The 6,384-nt window shown below is 33.0% G+C and overlaps 1 long non-coding RNA gene across 2 annotated transcripts; it reads left to right on the top strand.

The window, feature by feature from the left end:
• Positions 1 to 268: 268 nt before the first annotated feature.
• Positions 269 to 4,189, top strand: LOC104232517 (uncharacterized). Of its 2 annotated transcripts, none has more exons than XR_712356.2 (5): positions 269 to 417; positions 528 to 687; positions 2,634 to 2,709; positions 2,788 to 2,942; positions 3,952 to 4,189. It is a non-coding gene; the product is annotated as an uncharacterized lncRNA (long non-coding RNA). The 2 variants fall into 2 exon arrangements; XR_712357.2 differs by having other exon boundaries at positions 284 to 417; positions 2,604 to 2,709.
• The last annotated feature ends 2,195 nt before the right edge of the window (positions 4,190 to 6,384 follow it).

Genomic DNA, 6,384 nt, shown 5'->3' with positions numbered 1-6,384 from the left:
GCTTTGATTATTTTATGAAATTTTTTAGTCTATTTTCTTTAATATAAATTTTAAAATATTTGGCTTTAATTAAGTCTTTTTTAAAAAGAATTCCTACCATAACTAAATTATACTTCCATTAATTATGTTTCCATTTATGATTCAAATTTTTAATGTTGTCTTTAAATTGCCAAGTGGTTTCTTTTTAGCTTGTCACTTAGCTTAACCACATGCTTCACTACTCTCCTTTTAATATAATATAAATATAGATAACTATTAATTAACTTTTAACCAAAATGTTTGGCAAAATAACAAAATTGATTAGAACCATTCTCACGGCAAATATAAACCCGAAAAGAAGACCTAGACCATATAAGGCGAAAGAGGTGGCTTTATGAAATTAAACGTCAACCCATAACCAAATTTGATAAATCAAAGGTGAGAACTAATTTGGCATTCATATTCTTATTTTCGCTAGTTTTTGTAGTGTTAATTGATTGAGATTTGCAAAAGATAAGTGATTGCGATTTCTGTGATTGTTCGATTAGGGTTTTGATTAGAAATTGGACTTGAAAGAAGGAAGCGGAAGACGAGAGTTTGACTCCAAGAAATAACAAAAAAAAGACACTCAACCAAGGTTTATTCCATCTCTTCGATCCCATTTCTCGCTGAAAATTGTCGCTGGTAGCTGTGAGAGAAACCAACGCTGTAAGTTTTTATTTTTTGTTTTTAATAAATTTGGGATAACCACATCGTTGGTTGTGTGTTTGAATGAAGATTTCAGTTTTAATGTTCCTTGTTACCCGATTCTTTGATTTTTTTTTTGTTTTTATATTTGGGGTAATTAGAGCGATACAGTCGGATTGAATGCATACACAAATTTTTTATTGGATGTTCATCTTTTGATTTACTTTCTAATATTGTTTGAATTGACATGCTTTTCTGGAGTTCACATGTGTTGGAAATCAGTAGGGTTTGCACCAGTAGTTTAAATTATGTTTGTAGAATTGCTCGATTACTGGCATAGTTTCTTGATTACTATTAAGATCACATTTTAAAGTTTAATATTGCAAGATCGAATGGAATTGAATTTGAGGAGGTCCATCAGAACTCTACAGAACCCGACTTTATGAGACTTGGCCGTGTTGAGGTGTATTTATATATATCTTTAGGTTTTTTTATTGCATGCTGTGATTGTATCTTAAAACTAAGTGTCGAATTCCTTTTTGCTAGCTTTCTTTTGGGTTACTTGCATTTTTTGGTCTAGTTATGAAGTGATTTTTTTGGCTGGTATAGGATACTTATGTCTAAATAGCTACAGTTTTTGGTTACATATAGGTATTTTACGATTATAGAATAAAGTTGAGGAAGATAAGTAATTTGCTTTATTTATCTGAAAGGTCTAAACTTTTGTGTCTTGTTTGGTCTTTCAGTATAAATTAATTAATTCGCCCTTAATAAACCATTAAAAGCAGGAACTGTTGATTGATAAAATGTTAACGTACTATTTTCTTAGTGTTCTGATTAAGTTAAGTAAATGGTTAGCCATGACCTTCTTTGTTACTGCAGTGATTTTGCAGTTAGAATCTTTTTCATCTAATGAAATATTAATCTTTGTTGTAACTCTTTTTTCTTTTGTGATAGTATATAGTTAAAGTTTTATTCTAAATATATCATACATGGTCAGATCAATCACCTTTTCTTTTCTTCTTCTTTTTTAGTCGAGTTTGATCACTTTTTTGAAAAAAACACAATTTAAAATCACTTTGTCGTTGTGATCTTTCTTTTATTCTTAGGGAAAATCGTGAATGCAGCTTCCATGTATGTATTAAATACTAGTTTCGTGTATGTTCTGATTATGTATTAGTTGTGAGAGATTAAACTGATTCAAGGTTAGGACCTTTGGAATATTTTTGAGTCAATTCTCTATTTAATCTTCTAACTATGGTGCCAAGAAGGATGTATAGTCACTTTAATTCCAACAAAAAGTAAACTTCAATGTCTTGCTTTTTTCTGTTTTTTGCTCTATTTTTTTGTTTAATTTGAATGTGCTCTCTCTTGTCCAACATTGCTATAACATGATCTTCAAGTACTTTATAATTTGAATATCAAAGAAAATTTTATAGATTCTTATTGTGGAAATCAAGTAAGTTTAAACAGCTGTTGAGTACTCCATTTTTAATTAAACTGTTGTTTGAGAATTTGTGTGAAATAAATTGCCATAAGAGTGCTTACCCTTACGATTGGATGTTGGTAAGGCAAAGGCCTTAATGATTAAAATAGACTAAATCATTGCCAAATTTTATATAAGAACTCCTTTTGGGTTAATGAAAAACAAAAGATGAAATGATTCGTATAGCACCAACTAAAATGTAAATTTCTAACGGATTTTCTTTACCCTTCATTGCACTTTGATCTTTTATGAATAATTCTGTTGAAATAGGATTAAGACGAGCATAAATGGAACAATATGAATACTTAAAAATTCTTTAGTTAACTTCATTTTGTTGTGATTCTCACTTTCTTGCTTCTTGCTTAAGTTGTTGTTTCTAACTTCTTGGACCATATGCCTGATTTATATATTTTTTTCGATGAAAAATATTGAGATAATTTAATTAATCAAGGATGGCGATGGGGTTTATTCTCTGTCCTAGGATGCATCACATGCAGTACATGAACAATCTGAGGATTCTATCAATCATGAAGCAATTGAAAAATATGAGGAAGAAGGCAAGTATATATAAATTTTAATCATAAAATTAACTAACAATAGTAGTTGATGATTATCTTTGCTTTGTACTATTGCAGGCCCCTCCGTGCCAAAAAGAAAAAGAGGTCGTATTCAAATGTCAAGTGTACATGGAAGAAAGGAGAATGATGAACTTCAAATGGAGAATAGGCCGGTAGATGTTCCAGAGTCTCACTTTAAGGATCTTGAATATTGGAACTTCGATCACCACAAGGTAATTACATCCATTCTTTCTGGGACCTATTATCTACTTGTTTCTTGTTTTACTTTATGTGAAGGATTGGTTGTAAAAGGGAAATATTAAGGTTTTAATTTCTTTCAATTGACTTCTAAATGTATTTTCTTGTTCTGTGTTTCACTTCTATAGCTGTCTGCATAGCTTTTGTATATTATTGTATTGGTGGTTATCATAAGTTTGTCAAAATATACTTGGACTTTGCAATATTGGACTTTGTATGTTCTAGTTTTTGGTACAGTATTTATTGAGTTTACAATAGGAAAGGATAAATCTGGTGCTTTTTCCAATTATCAAAGGCAGTGGAGGGGTTGCTATTAACATCCTATTCTTGCTTTTGGTATGGATGGAACATGTAAAATGAGGATGAAATTGTTCTTCAGGTTAGGATTATTACAGAATTAGTTTTTTGGGGCTTATCCTTATACTTTTTCTGCCTCTGTTAATTATTTAAAGTTACAACAACACATTCTTAGTTCTAGATTTATAACATTACCTTACCTTTTCAAAAGAAAAGTTCAGTATGAAGAGTAAATGTTGCAGGTACTTTAACATTGTCAATGTATTGAATTAGTATGGTAAGTTGATTGCACTACTTATTATTCACTTTTGGTTACTATTTGGTTGACTCATTTATAGAAAAAGTTATTATAATTGTTATTCCTGCCTCTATAGTTTTCTAAACTCTAACCTATGTTGTGATATGAAATCAATAATTAGCTAGTGGTCACAAAACCAAATTTGTGCAAACTGACTACTTTTCCTTTTAAATCCTATAACGGGATTAATTTGATATGTTATTCTTTTTTAGTAGCTTGCATGCACATTTAATGTCCAAATTTGGGTCTAGATAATGTGTTTTTGTAGAAGAGCTAGGCGCATGACTAGCATCTTGTACGTCCATTCTTTTCTTTTTCTTTTTTGATCAATTTATTTAGTCCAGGTATTCAAGGTGAAGGGTAATGACTTTATTTATCCTCTTTTGTAGGTGGAGTAGATCAAGAAATAAAAGATGAAGGCAGTGAAGATCTAGACCTTACTTAAGATGAATTTTTAATTGCTATAATTGAATGTTCTAGGAATCTTTTGTTGTCAATATTTTGAAACTTACCATCTTGAAATGTATTAAACTTATGCACTTAGGGTAGAACATTTGCTTTTACGGATATTATTAGCTTGTTGGACGAGTTATATTATTAATAGTTTCATTTTGTGATTTATTTAAATTTTAGTGTTATTATAATTTATTATATATATATAAATTTATTTACAACAGGGGCTATCTTTTTGTTTAATTGAACTGTTACAATAGCCTACCAGAACCGTTGCAATAGGATACAAATGACGTTTCATTAGAATGTAAACCGTTGCAATAGATTCGGCAAACCGTTCCAAAATGTCCTCTAAACCATTCCAATAGGTAGTTAAAACCGTAGCAATACAAAAAAACCCGTTACAATAGCTTAAAGAGACTGTTGTTATATCCATACATAACCGTAACAATAGCTTACATAAGTGTTGCATTAGATAATATGGTAACGGTTATGAGTCGCTGCATACACATTATAGCAACGGTTTTAAACCGTTCCAATTGGAAGGAATAATCGTTCCAATAGAGAAAGGGACAATCGTTGCGATAGACATGTCTATAGCAACGGAGATGAAAACCGTTGCACGACCCGTTCCTATAGCTCTATTGACATGCAGACAGATGGGACGGTCAGGAAACCGTTAATATTGCTATGGCAACGGTTTATCTACCTAGTGGAACGGTTTTCCATGCGTTACCATAGGCCAATTTTTCAGTAGTGACTACATAAGTCACATAATTGTCCTTTAATCATCTTTGGTTCTCATTGTTGTGTTCGTTTCAGCTATGAACACCATATGGTTTATAAGTGCATAGAGAATTAGCGTTGTAGTATTCTCCTTGAAGCGGCTAACACTTCACGCTTACATAGGTGAATTCTAAACATGTAATCACGTAGATACACCAATGGATAATCTCATGTCAAACCTAGAAACCATTAAAAAGCTTTAACGATTTATCCCTGTTACTGAATATTCTCTCATCATGAGAATGGACTAAATTTTTGTTTGACAATATTGAACCGTTATACATAACTTTGTTTGATCTTATTGAACATAGATCTTAGAATCTCCAGTTTTCTAGGTAGAGTTACCACCATGATGACTTGTCCTTGGCAATAATCACCCCTCGATGATCTCTCAGTCGCTATCCGGTTAAGCCTTATATATTTACCTTTGATTTTTCATAATCAATTGTGATAATTCCGCTAGCGAGTAGTTGTCTAATAGAATTATGCCTAGAAGTGAAGGCCAGCCAGCTAGAGGTCGTCCCAAAGACGTAGGTCAGAGTGGTGGGGCTCAACCCCTTCCCAGCTAGGCTTGAGGTAGAGTCATCTGATGCTGTTATCACAGGTATTGTTCTAGTTTGCCATAGAGATGCTTCAGTTCTATTTAATCCGGGTTGTACTTACTCCTACGTGTCATCCTAGTTTGCTTCATAACTGGTTGTGCCTTGTGATTCTTTGAGTACTCCTGTGTATGTGTCCACGTATATGGGAGATTTTATTATTGTAGATCGTGTTTATCGCTCGTGTGTGATTACTATTGGGAGTCTTGAGACTAGTGTAGATCTTCTACTTCTTGATATGGTAGATTTTTATGTTATCTTAGGCATGGATTGACTATCACTGTGACGACCCGACCCGTTGTCTCATGAGTTACTGTCTCGTTCATCCCATTTTCTGCTTCCTCATGTTTCATTATCGGTATTGGGTGCATTAGAATTTATTTGGAGCGATTTTGATAAGAAATGAGACATTTAGTCTCTTTTAAGAAGGTTTAAGTTGGAAAAGTCAACCAGACGTTGACTTATGAGTTAAAGGGCTCGGATGTGAATTTCGACGGTTCGGTTAGTTCCGGGAGGTGATTTGTGACTTAGGAGCAGGACCGGAAGTAATTTTGGAGGTCCGGTGTTGAATTAGGCTTGAATTGGCGAAGTTAGTATTTTGAATAATTCCGGTTGATAGGTGAGATTTTGATCCGGGTATCAGAATGAAATTCCGAGAGTTGCTGTATTGCTTCATTGTGTCATTTGGGATATGTGTGCAAAATTTCAAGTCATTCGGACATCGTTTGGTCGGGTTTTTGATCGAATGTGTGTTTTAGAAGTTTTAAAAGAACTTAGGCTTGAATTCGATATAATTTGATGATTTTAGCATTAGTTGAGGTGTTTTGACGATTGGAGAAAGTTTGGATAATGTTTTAAGACATGTTGGTGCATTTAGTTGAGGTCTCGGGGGCCTCGGGTGTATTTCGGAAGGTTAACGGATCGATTTAGGCACGAAAAGAATAAAGCTGCTGCATTTTTTACAGCACTGTGAATAGTAGTTAT

This window comes from Nicotiana sylvestris, chromosome 8 (genome assembly GCF_000393655.2).
Source record: "Nicotiana sylvestris chromosome 8, ASM39365v2, whole genome shotgun sequence".
Taxonomy (NCBI): domain Eukaryota; kingdom Viridiplantae; phylum Streptophyta; class Magnoliopsida; order Solanales; family Solanaceae; genus Nicotiana; species Nicotiana sylvestris.
This window is presented reverse-complemented; position numbering and strand designations above follow the sequence as displayed.